General features: G+C 46.3%; 1 long non-coding RNA gene across 1 annotated transcript in view; it reads left to right on the forward strand.

Annotated features, from left to right (window-relative positions):
- The first annotated feature begins 5548 nt into the window (after positions 1–5548).
- The window catches only part of LOC134911141 (uncharacterized), a 36542-nt gene continuing 28177 nt past the window's right edge, over positions 5549–13913 (forward strand). The window contains exon 1 of the long non-coding RNA XR_010176348.1: positions 5549–5671. This is a non-coding gene — a long non-coding RNA (uncharacterized LOC134911141). The remainder of the gene's footprint in view (positions 5672–13913) is intronic.

Here is a 13913-nt window from a genome sequence, read left to right on the forward strand (position 1 = left end):
CCATAAGCCTCCCTCTTCCAATGACACGTGTTCACGAAGAATAGGTGACCTTGCTGATTTCGAAGCAGCCACCAGTTCACTGACTCTAAAGGCCCCAAAAAAGGCCATGACGAAACACAATGTAAATAAAAGTGTTTCGTAATCAGATGCACAGACATCCTGCAACACGACCGCCATGCGCCGCAATATTGAAATAGTTATTGGTCTACGTGCATCTTGTACAGGGGGCATAACTCGAGCCCAACCTTTAAGAATCTTTGCTAGAAAGAAAGATTTTGTAAAATCATGCCGGCCATAAAGTCTCAAGAAATAAGAAAGAGCAGACAGTAAACGTGTTACGAACCCTCTTGGTCTGCCTGCTCTAAAACATTCCCACACATAATCCAATAACATTGCGTAATCGGTCTTACCTTGATCTTGATGCAGGCGCACATATCTTTCCCACTCTCCCATGGCATTTTTGTACCCTCGAAGAGTGGAGGGAGCCAGGGCTCGAAAAGCTAAGCCCTCCAATCCGGGCGTATAACCTGCCAGGCATAAGACGGGCAAGGGTCACCAGATACCTTCGCATCCGGAGCTAGCACCCTAAACCTGTGACACTAGAACGCGATAGCGCATCTGCCACTCCGTTTCCAATGCCCGGAACATGCTTAGTGCAAGTTACTAATGAGACCCCTTTCCACCCAAAATTTTTTGCCATGGGGCAGAGAACAACCTACCTAAAACATGCTACTGGAAATGATGAATGCTAAATTAGCCGGAATTTTCCTGTAATCTTTTTAAGAACAACCCCAACTGTGAAAAAATTAAATAAGGCAATGGAGGGCAACTAAAAAGACCTACCATCCTACCCAATGCAACTTCTTTATAATTTTTCTTTTTTTTTTTTATAAACTGTTAACTGCAAGCCACACGTAAATTGTAAACCTGTTAACTTAACTGGAGCAAGTGCCCTACTTGGACGCTGCCGCAGCTGGGATTCGTTGATCCTGCTTTTGCCCACTACCTCTTCCACTAACTGTTTGCTGGCAGTTTTTTATGGGATGTGTTCCTTCACAGCGGATACAAGCATGACGAAAACGACACTTGAACCCTAGGGTACATTGACTATTATTGAAGGCATAGCACTTGCCTGCCCTATTCTTACCCAACAACCATTTATTGCTGGAATTACCTTGTTTGTCCACCAGACCCTCTAAACCACTCTTAAGAGGCTGGGTAACATCTACAAAGATCTCCACATCTTTTTTACCAAAATCCACAATCTCCTTCCCATTTTGTTTTCTCCGAAACTCCTCATCATAGGACCTCCAAGCTGTCCCGCGCCCGGATCTGGCCAATTCGTGTAGCAAATACATATATTTAATTATGTTCATGTGCTCCTGAGGCCTGGATTCCAAATAACAGGCTGCAAAGATAAGCATGCCCTTCTGCCAGTTAGAGTAAGACTTATAAGCCTCCTCACCTATACCTGATTTCTTTTTCGCCTCTTCTAATGCTTTTCTCCCTTTGCTGGTTAAAGCAAATATATTAACGAATTTTCCTTGTCTAATACGCTCCCTAATTCTAGGTCGAACTCCTCTCAATACTGCAGTATTAGCGCATTGCAAAGAATCCTCAGGACCCTCCTCCGAGGACATGCTGGAGCTACTATGTCTACGCTTCCTTTTATTTTTTCCATTGCAACCCCTGCATCTGCTATCACATGAACCCGGGGACTCAGAGGAAGAAGTAGATGAGTCCCTGTGCCCTCTGCGCCTATGCTTACGCTTTTTTGACGCTTTTTTACCACATACTTTATCTGTGACTGCGCCCCTGTTACCTGACCCCACCGCTGAATCATTCTGGCGCGCTGCCGGGTGCACCATCGACTCACCATAACGACCACCCTCGTCCAGGGCAGACCCTACCACCGCAGCTGATTCCCCAGAATCGTCCTGCACCTCAGGGGCTGCAAGGGACTCCTCTGTAGAAAAGCAAGGAGAAACATCTACCAAAAATTCATTAACATTCCTATTGCCCCTATTACCTCCACCCGATCTGGCCTGTAAAACAGCCGCCCCTGATTCATCAACGCCATCCCTCCGCAAATCAGCAGAATTCTGCCCCCACAAAAAATTCCTTTCAGCGTTATTGGCATTCAGCACCGGGACCAGCGCTGATATGACCGAGGTGCATATAGACGCTACCTCAGACGGATTGAATCCAGCTCCATTACCTCCAAAGCATACCGCATCAGCATCAGATCTCCCCGGTACTGTGCCCCTCATACCACGTAGCTCCCCAGTTCCTCTTTTACTCCTAATATTACACGCGGCGGGCCTTACAAGCTGTCTTCCAGCATTACTAATACCCAATGTCCTCGCGCCCTGTCCCGCTACAATCGTGTCAGCGCTGTTGTTTATATTACTAACCGAACCCATTGTAATACCACTGTTGGGTGCCCCCTCTCCTTGCACCGACTCTTGTAATCTTGTACATCTCCCAATGTGCTCACCTCTAGTAAGAATCGAACTTCTTCGACCACCTCTGGCAGCCACGGACCCCCGCGGGCCCACAGGGCGACCGCGGCGTACCTCCGGCACATGAACTCCTGAGGTAACACCTCGGGATGCTAAAATTCTCCTTAACACCCCGCTCGGCGACTCCGTCATAGCCCCCACACTTCGCGACATGTTATTCACGGAAACCGGTTCCTTTGAGAAGTTTCTAGAATTGTCACTCACAACAGCAGCTCGTGTCACCAACGCGCTACTGACCCGGCCTCTGCGTGACGCACCTTCGCCCGCCAAAATTCTCTCAGGCTGTCGAGCCCGACCCCTGGTGGCGGCATTACGAACATTGGGGCAGATGTATTAACCTGGAGAAGGCATAAGGAAGTGATAAACCAGTGATATGTACAAGGTGATAAAGGCACCAGCCAATCAGATCCTAACTGTCAATTTACATATTGGATTTGATTGGCTGGTGTGTTTATCACCTTGCACATATCACTGGATTATCACTTCCTTATTCCTTCCCCAGGTTAATACATCTGCCCCATTATTCCCAGCCTGACTTCTTGTCTGTAATGACCGCTGCTGTCCACTACCTGACCCTAAGCCAGCAGCATCCCTTACCCCGCTGTCGATAAAACGAACAGGGGGCCGCACAGTACGACTGGGCCTCGGCATGTTAAAAGATAGGAAAGATAAATAAGAGAAAGTTCAAGAATAAAAGGAGGATGAAAAGCTTAAAGATTAGTAAAGATGGAAAGGAAATGAGAAGAAAAACACCACAAAATCACAAATAATACACAGTTAGTACAAAACAAATGCAGAGCACTTCACTGTTCAATTTTCACTGAGGAAAAAGGAGGGAGAACCTAATCAGTCCTCTCCTTATAAGGCCTAAGCCCCTCCCATCACCAGACTCCTCAGTCACCTCATAGGCCCATCGTTACCATGGATACTACCACTTCTCCAGCTGCTTCATTCAGCCTGCTATTCAGAATTTTATGTCACTACAGCCATATAAAATGTCCTCCGTTCTCTAAATCTGGAGTGTTTTTGTGCCTTGAGGACTGAGGTTGGGAATGCCTGTCATAGTTTATACCAGAGGTTCTCAAACTCGGTCCTCGTGGGCCCACACAGTGCATGTTTTGCAGGTCTCCTCACAGAATCGCAAGTGAAATAATTAGCTCCACCTGTGGACCTTTTAAAATGTGTCAGTGAGTAATTAATACACCTGTGCACCTGCTGGGTTACCTGCAAAACATGCACTGTGTGGGCCCACGAGGACCGAGTTTGAGAACCTCTGGTTTAAACTTTATACTGTATGTAGAATGATTGGGTAATAATTTGATGTGCTGTACAGCAGCTGAATCAACCATATCCTTTGTTAATTTGTACATTTGCTAGGAAACAATGGGGGTCATTCCAACCTGATCGCACGCTAGGTTTTTTCACTGCGCTGCGATCAGGTCAGAACTGCGCATGCGTATGCACCGCAATGCGCAGGTGCGTCGTACGGGTGCAAAGTGGATCGTTGCTGAGCGATGGATTTTACGAAGAATCCATTCGCACAGCCAATTGCAAGGAGATTGACAGGAAGAAGGCGACTGTGGGTGGCAACTGACCGTTTTCTGGGAGTGTTTGGAAAAACGCAGTTGTGTCGAAGTGTTTGCAGGGCGGGTGTCTGATGTCAATTTCCGGCCAAGAACAGGCTGAAGTGATCGCAGCGGCTGAGTAAGTTCTGAGCTATTCAGAAACTGCACAAAACTTTTTTGTACCACTCGGCTGCACATGCGATCGCACACTTGCAAAGCAAACATACACTCCCCTATAGGCGGCGACTATCTGTTCACAGCGCTGCAAAAAATAGCTAGCGAGCAATCAACTCGGAATGACCCCCAACAGTCCTGATTCTTAGTCGGACACAGTCACATTCCTGTCTGCGTCTGTTGGCGGTCGCACGTCAGTGACTTTATACAAATGGCGCTACACAGCCCTTCCCTGGTGCACACCCGTGTGTGTACATCTACTGGTGTACATCTACCGACGCTGTAATATAGCTAGGTGCATCTTTAGACACCACAATTTTCCGACTGAGTATGGCCTCCACTGTCAACTATCGTGCATCTGTGTGCAAACACTTCAGTGGTGCGCCTGGAACGCCCAGCACATTTCCAATACATTTCTGATACCATGCGACTTAATTGCAACTGCGTCTCTGTGCGTACACACAGTGTAACGCATGCGCCATACTAGTTTTTAGTGTTTTTTGCGCACACGCAGTAGAAAAGGACCACTCAGCTCTATGGCATTGCCTGACTCAAAATCAGTCCCGGTGTGTGCTGTATAATAATATAAATGATGTGTGCTTTATAACAATATAAATTATATGTGCTACAGTATATAAAGGAATGTGATACAAAAAGTTTATTCGCCAGAGAAGATATTTAAATGTGTTGCAAATAGTGGCTAGTGCACATCTACAGCGGCATTGTCCGGTCAGTGGCTGCAGAGCCTCTCTCCTTCTGTGCGGTTCTGGGTAGTTTGGGGCAGGTGATTTGGGTACTTGGCAAAGGTATGCAGTAAACATGTTGATGCTGTTCAATGACATTATTTATTGGGAGCTAAAAATGTTATACAGGCTGAGTATTCCATATCCAAAATGCTTGGGTCCAGAAGTATTTTGGGTATCGGATTTTTCCGTATTTTGGAATAAATGCATCCCATAATGAGATATCATGGTGATGGGACCCAAGTCTAAGCACAGAATGTATTTATGTTTTATATACACCTTATACACACAGCAGGAAGGTCATTTTAGCCAATATTTTTAACAACTTTGTGCATTAAACAAAGGGTGTCTACATTGAGCCATCAGAAAACAAAGGATTCACTATCTCACTCTCACTCCAAAAACTCTGTATTTCGGAATATTTCGTATTTCAGAATATTTAGATATGGGATACTCAACCTGTCTTGTCTATTTGGAGGTAAAGAGGCCTATTCTTTGAACATGGGTATTATTGTTTTAATGTCAGGGCTGGTTGAGTGGAGGATGACCTAAAGGGATGTAGTTGGCATCCTGACCGTGACTTATGCTGATGTCACAATCCTGGCTTCGTAATCCCAACAGCGCTCACAATACCGCCTGTGGAATCCCAACTGCCATAATGCCGAAGGTAAGTATTAGGGTCAGGGTTAGTGGTTAGGGTTAGGCACTAATGGGAGGTTTAGGGTTAGGCTCTGGGAAGGGAGAGTTTGGGTTAGGCTATGGGAGGGGAGGGTTAGGGGGAGAGTAAGGATTGGATTACTTACCAAAATGTGTCGGGATTCTGTCAGGATGCCACTGACGGTTTTCTGACCGCCAGAATCCTGTACCCAACCCAACCAAGAGTATGCCTTCCAGCTTTCCAAGAGGTGACTAATAACAGTAGTTTTTTCAAATATGGTCCCAACATTCCAGGATCTGGCCAAGCAGCGCCAGAGATTAAGTCATCATCAGCAGATTATCTAAACTGCTAGCACATATTAGAGAGAGTGACACAGTCTACCAGCTGACACAGCACTTTGTTAGGTAGTATGCGCTGCTCACCCATAACACCTCTCGCCAGCAGTTCTTACCCTGATGACATCACCGGTGGGAGTGACCAGCTTAAAATTTCTTCCCATGTGGATCAAGCAGAGGTGGGATCTGCAGTAAAGACCTGAAACATCCTCCACCAGAGAGAGTCAGAGGGGCTTGTGGCACACATGACAAATGGATAATTGTGGAGGAGCACATGGGACAAACAGAGAAGGCAAATGCCACATACAGTATATCATGTATACAGTATATCATGAATGATTCCCTGCCATTCCCTTCTTGTAACATATGGTGAGCTTAAGCTCTACTCTTACATACATACCCAATAAATTCATAAAATTTACCTGGTAAAGCCACAAAATATTATACTTATTTATGGTGTAATATACCGACAGTATTATATAAGACAGAGTTTCCCAAACTCTGCCGTTACTTACTCTACTATACTGTAGGTGGATGGCTGCTAACCATGTTTGGTTGAAGTGTTGAGGGGTATACTCATGAAGCAGTGAAAAGAGGGGAGAAGTGAGCCAGTGGAGAAGTTGCCCATGGCAACCAATCAGCTGCTACTGTACGTATAATTTTATAGAATGCACTAGATACTTCTACTGTGGCTCACTTTTCCACTCTTTTCACTGCTTCCTGAATAGACCCCTGAGTCTTTATGGTGCAACTCCTAAACAAATGAAGGGTCTTAATTGCTCCTTGACTTGATTTATTGAAAATGTATTAAACATAACACGGATAAGCAGACGTCAGTTCACATTTACTCTTCAGAATAATTAGTGCAAGAACTTTAGTGACGCGTTTCATGGGCAAACTGATGGCTTCCTCAGACTGTTTAGCTATTGGATTCTGTGTTGTTCCACTTAATTAGCTGTAGATGTTTACAGTATTGGGATTTGCTCTTTCATGTAACATTCAGGAGAAGACAGGAAGAATTTTCCTGTGTGCCAAGCAATCGTGACCAAGTTTATGGCACCTTACTCTGAAGAGCCAAATGTGAATTGGAGTCTGCTTATCTGTGTTATGCTTTATGAAATTTTTATAAATTGAAATCAAAGAAGTGATTAACACTTTTCAATTGTTTAGACATTAAGACTCAGTGCTAATGGACTTTCATGTTCTTGGATTCCTATGGCCCTCATTCCGAGTTGATCGCTCGCTAGCTGCTTTTAGCAGCAGTGCAAACGCTAAGCCGCCGCCCTCTGGGAGTGTATCTTAGCTTAGCAGAAGTGCGACCGAAAGATTAGCAGAACTGCACAGGAAAAATGTCATGCCATTTCTGAGTAGCTCCAGACCTACTCCTATCTTGCGATGACTGCAGTCTGTTTAGTTCCTGGTTTGACGTCACAAACACGCCCTGCTTTCGCTCAGCCACTCCCCCGTTTCTCCAGCCACTCCTGTGTTTTTTCCTGGCACGCCTGCGTTTTTTAGCACACTCCCTGAAAACGCTGAGTTGCCGCCCAGAAACACCCACTTCCTGTCAATCATACTACGAACACTCGAGCGACTGAAAATCGTCACTCGAGCTTCTGTAAAACTGCAAACTTTTGTGTGAAAGTACTTAGCGCATGCGCGCTGCGTACCATGCGCATAAATGCCATTTTTTCACCTGATCGCTGCGCTGCGAAAAACAGCAGCGAGCGATCAACTCGGAATGAGGGCCACTGTCTTGTGGCAGCAAACAGTAACAACTGACGGAATCCCAAGCGAGTGGGCGTGAATCATTTCTCTCCATGGATGGTTGAAGGCCAACCCTAATCCATACACTATAAACATATGGCACCTGCCGTCAAATGACTTGCTCCTAGTGAATGATTCCCATGAATATCAGCTGGTGTAGACCACATAAAAGCTTCTAACAATTAATAAAGTCAACAACTTTAATAGAAATTGATAAACCTATCGGAAATATTACAGCAAGATGAGAAGAAAAATCAGTTTCCCGGCATGGAAGAAACATAGCTGATAAATGATGTGACATGTTTCTCCAGAACGCGACTGGCCAAGAAAAACAATCTCTTCTGTTCGTGAGGAACCAGAAGCCCAGAGTCAGACACATGATGTAGCTCCCTGTAACATTCTGCATGCTGCCTTTGTAAAAACAGTGGGGATATGGCGGAAAGTGGAGCAATCATTTAAACTGAATTGTTTTCTTTGCAAATTGCTCTTTCACATACGGATCTTATCCTTTGATCCTTTTTTATCGTTTTTTTCACATTGCAAGTTTTCTGGGTTCATTTCAATGTATTTCCATCTCAACCACACAGGAGATGGAAGGGGAAGGGGTAGGGAGTGGGGGTAGAGGTGGAACGTAAAACACGAGGAAAGGTATTGCTTCAGCTAAAGTCAGGTACTCTCCTAACAGATAGAAGCCTCACAGGTTATTTCTGCTCCTGGAGTATCAGGAGCCCTGTGATAAGGGCATATTACAGAGCGCTAAACGCGTCAAGTAAAAAATTAGTAGTGATGTAATATCTTATAAGCAGTGAGTTCTATTTTTACCACATTAGTGTTTATTAGGAATAAAACCACCATCTTGGTTAACCACTTGCCTGACTCCAACGAATGGGATGTGACCACAGCCAGGAGTGTGTTACCTGATCAGGTCACATCCCATACATCAGTTATGCAGCTCTGCCAACTCTGTTTGTTTGGCGGAAATCCAATCTGCCCATGTGCAGAACGGATCTCCGCCTCCACCTCCGGACCCCAAGGAGTAATGTTGCAGTCTATGGAGTCTATTCATGAAGCGGTGAAAAGTGTGGAGATGTGAGCCAGTGGAGAAGTTGCCCATGACAACCAATCAGTGTTGAGGTAACACTTATAAAATGCATTCTATACAGTTATTCATAGCAGCTGATTGGGCAACTTCTCCACTGGCTCACACCTCCACACTTTTCACTCCTTCATAAATAGACCCCTATGACAGCCGATGTGACCCCCAGTGTCCAGCACTCCCTGTGCACAACCTCTTCCCTGTTGTCTCCTCTCCTTGCACTCTCTACTAGCGTCCTCTCCCCAGTGTCCAACGCTCCCTGCCTGCAGCCTCTAACCCCCCCCCCGTCTCCTCTCCCTGCCTGCAGCCTCTACCCCCCCCCTGTCTCCTCTCCCTGCCTGCAGCCTCTAACCCCCCCCCCCCCGTCTCCTCTCCCTGCCTGCAGCCTCTCCCCCTGCCGTCTCCTCTCCCTGCCCTCTGACTCTTCCCCTATGTCTCCTCTCTGTGAACTCCCTGCTGGCATCCTCTCTCCAATCTCCAGTGTATGCCCTGGGTGGCTTGATGACATGTTTCGTGCTTAACTGCGTCATTGTGTCCACGCCCCCACTTTACAATGCCAGCAATCGTAAATTTTGTATGGTAGGGGTGAGACCATGATGACGTGATTGCAGCATCAGGCCCCTGAACCACCAATCTGGCTAAAGATGTGAAGGGACATTTTCATGCAAGCAATGATCAGTGAGGCTGTGATATCGCACATATGGCCCAGACTGGCTAACAGACAAGTGTATATAAGCCCAGTGTCGGACTGGAGCATGAAGGGCCCACCGGGGGTATGCAGTGTTAGGGGCCCATGATTGCCATTTATCTAGCTGCTTCTAGCAGATAATAGATATAATCTGATTGGTTGCTATGGGCAACATCACCGGTTCTAAAAATCTCCCACCTTATTAAATTTACCCCATGGTCTTTAGTTGTTCTTTGAGTCTAACCCTCTAGGACAATTTCATCTGCAGGTCATCTGTATGGAAATAAAGGCTGCACTGCTCTAGCTGGCAGTTACATAGTTAAACGCAGAATTCTAGAGCCCCTCATCCCTCTCTCGTAACAATAGGGACAAAACAGAAACGTGTTCCAGAACAATACTAGACATTCATTAGTGAAGTCAAGCTGTTGAAGTGGCAGCTGGTTAAGCCACTTAAGGTCTATATTCACAGTGGGGAGCGAAACATTTTAACACCCAGCGCTTCACTCACGCTGTAAGCTCGCACTCTGTTTACTGCGACAAACTTACATCTGCAGCTACAAATTACTTGCCAAAATTTGTCTCATTCCAATAGTAAGAAAATAGCCTGTATCTTGGCTTCAGCCACCGTCATAATCCCAAAGCGCGCTGGGGGCGAGAGAATGACTTTCAGCTGCGTGGATATCGTATGCTTGTTTATCAATACAGAAGACAGGAAAGGAGAAGTGGGCAACTCTTAGGGGTAAATTTACTAAGATGGGATGTTGGCCATAGGAACCAATCACCGCACACATTACACCCATATTTTCATACTCACCTGTCCGAAGTCCACCGCCGGGCGCTGCAGCCGCAGCCGTCGCGGCCAAAGAACACATCAAAAATGGCCGCAGCGCATGCGCATTTCAATTTTTGTCTCCAAAACATGGCGGGCGCCATGTTTCGGGAGACCTGTGTATGTGCAGTAGACTCTGCCATATTGCTGGAGCCTACGGCGCCGTGGAGAGGAGGGGGCCCACCTGGAGTGTGCACACGGGCGCCCCTCTCACTTAAGACACCCCTGAGAATATGATTGGTTGCTATGGGCAACATCCCATTTTAAATAGAACCCCCCTCATCTTACTAAATGTCTTTTGGCTTTCATTAACCATCAGGTATAGTAAGGCAACAGTTATATGTGGTAAAAACAGGGAACACTGTTTACCCTGACAATCAGGTGGCAGCTCCTTCAAATGGAACATAACAGATGAGATCCGAGAGCATTCATCTAGCAAAAATGTAAGACAAGTGGCTTCAAATAATATTGGTATGGCAGTAATTATTCAGAAGATGACACATATAAACAGCTCACTGACCACAGCAATAGTCAGCTGCTGGCATACACATAGGTCTAGGAGGTTTAGAGGCAGATCTTGTGTTGCTGGTTTAATACTTTATTGTTTTTAATTGTAGTTTTATTTAATTTTTTTTATATTTTTTGTATTTTTAAACATGTAACCATAGGGCAGAAAGATTTTCATGTATTCATTTCATATACTGCACCTGTCTACTTTCCCGGAATGTGCGTGAGGCTTCTTAATATCAGTGAGCTGTAGTCCAGGCTCCTGGATGCCAACCACTTCCCCAGTGGGCAGTCTGGGCATTAGATGATGTGCCATCATATCCCGGAAAATCGTAGCACTGTCCAGCAGAGAAGCATGGCAACCATGACGCAATTTTCCATGACCCAGCCCCTCCCACCATCCAGTCTGAAGGGCTCGTTTGTCAACGAGTGATAAAACTCGTTGTGATTGATAAAGCTTGTTGCGTATGATAAATGGTGCTCCAGCCAATCAGCTCCTACTGTAGCTGTCATGTGTTCAGATCCTAACTGTCATGTATTTGAAAAATGACAGTTGGGAGCTGATTGGCTGGAGCACCATTTATCATACGCAACGAGTTTTATCCTTCACGAGTTTTATCACTCGTTGATAAATTGGCCCTATATCTTAACCATTGCAGTTCAGTTGTTTATAAGCAGGATGATGTGTCCACATCCATCAATCCTCATATCACGCCAAATAGCCATGGACTTTGCTACTCAGCCATGCCAAATCATTAATCCTAAGTACTCATTTCGAACAAAGATGTAAAATTGTGGAAAATGTAGCACAATGAAAGAAAAAATAAGAATTTACTCACCGGTAATTCTATTTCTCGTAGTCCGTAGTGGATGCTGGGGACTCCGTAAGGACCATGGGGATTAGCGGCTCCGCAGGAGACTGGGCACAACTATAAAGAAAGCTTTAGACTACTGGTGTGCACTGGCTCCTCCCACTAAGACCCTCCTCCAGACTTCAGTTAGGATACTATGCCCGGAAGAGCTGACACAATAAGGAAGGATTTTGAATCCCGGGTAAGACTCATACCAGCCACACCAATCACACCGTATAACTCGTGATACAATACCCAGCTAACAGTATGATAACAACTGAGCCTCTCAACAGATGGCTCAACAATAACCCATTAGTTAAGCAATAACTATATACAAGTATTGCAGACAATCCGCACTTGGGATGGGCGCCCAGCATCCACTACGGACTACGAGAAATAGAATTACCGGTGAGTAAATTCTTATTTTCTAAGTGGATGCTGGGGACTCCGTAAGGACCATGGGGATTATACCAAAGCTCCCAAACGGGCGGGAGAGTGCGGATGACTCTGCAGCACCGAATGGGCAAACTCTAGGTCCTCCTCAGCCAGGGTGTCAAACTTGTAGAATTTAGCAAACGTGTTTGACCCCGACCAAGTAGCTGCTCGGCAAAGTTGAAGAGCCGAGACCCCTCGGGCAGCCGCCCAAGAAGAGCCCACCTTCCTTGTGGAATGGGCTTTCACCGATTTAGGATGCGGCAGTCCAGCCACAGAATGTGCAAGCTGAATCGTACTACAGATCCAGCGAGCAATAGTCTGCTTTGAAGCAGGTGCACCCAACTTGTTGGGCGCATACAGGATAAAGAGCGAGTCAGTCTTTCTGACTCCAGCTGTCCTGGAAACATAGATTTTCAGGGCCCTGACCACGTCCAACAACTTGGAAGCCTCCAAGTCATTTGTAGCCGCAGGCACCACGATAGGTTGGTTCAGATGAAACGCTGATACCACTTTGGGGAGAAACTGGGGACGAGTCCTCAATTCTGCCCTATCCATATGGAAAATCAGATAAGGGCTTTTACATGACAAAGCCGCCAATTCTGATACACGCCTGGCCGAAGCTAAGGCCAACAACATGACCACTTTCCACGTGAGATATTTCAAATCCACGGTTTTCAGTGGCTCAAACCAGTGTGACTTTAGGAAATCCAACACCACGTTGAGATCCCAAGGTGCCACTGGAGGCACAAAAGGGGGCTGAATATGCAGCACTCCGTTAACAAAAGTCTGAAATTCAGGTAGTGAAGCCAGTTCTCTCTGGAAGAAAATCGATAGAGCCGAAATCTGGACCTTAATGGAACCCAATTTAATGCCCATAGTCACCCCTGACTGTAGGAAGTGCAGGAAACGGCCCAGCTGAAATTCCTCCGTTGGGGCCTTCCTGGCCTCACACCACGCAACATATTTTCGCCATATGCGGTGATAATGGTTTGCGGTTACTTCTTTCCTAGCTTTAATCAGCGTAGGAATGACTTCCTCCGGAATGCCCTTTTCCTTCAGGATCCGGTGTTCAACCGCCATGCCGTCAAACGCAGCCGCGGTAAGTCTTGGAACAGACAGGGCCCCTGCTGCAGCAGGTCTTGTCTGAGCGGTAGAGGCCATGGGTCCTCTGAGATCATTTCTTGAAGTTCCGGGTACCAAGCTCTTCTTGGCCAATCCGGAACAATGAGTATAGTTCTTACTCCTCTTCTCCTTATTATACTCAGTACCTTTGGTATGAGAGGAAGAGGAGGGAACACATAAACTGACCGGTACACCCATGGTGTCACTAGAGCGTCCACAGCTATCGCCTGCGGGTCCCTTGACCCGGCGCAGTACTTTTCTAGCTTTTTGTTGAGGCGGGACGCCATCATGTCCACCTGTGGCCTTTCCCAACGGTTTACAATCATTTGAAAGACTTCTGGATGAAGTCCCCACTCTCCCGGGTGGAGGTCGTGCCTGCTGAGGAAGTCTGCTTCCCAGTTGTCCACTCCCGGAATGAACACTGCTGACAGTGCTAACACGTGATTTTCCGCCCATCGGAGAATCCTTGTGGCTTCTGCCATTGCCGTCCTGCTTCTCGTGCCGCCCTGTCGGTTTACATGGGCGACCGCCGTGATGTTATCTGACTGGATCAGTACCGGCTGGTTTTGAAGCAGGGTTTTTGCCTGACTTAGGGCATTGTAAATGGCCCTCAGTTCCAGAATA

The sequence above is a fragment of the Pseudophryne corroboree genome, chromosome 4, assembly GCF_028390025.1.
Source record: "Pseudophryne corroboree isolate aPseCor3 chromosome 4, aPseCor3.hap2, whole genome shotgun sequence".
NCBI lineage: Eukaryota > Metazoa > Chordata > Amphibia > Anura > Myobatrachidae > Pseudophryne > Pseudophryne corroboree.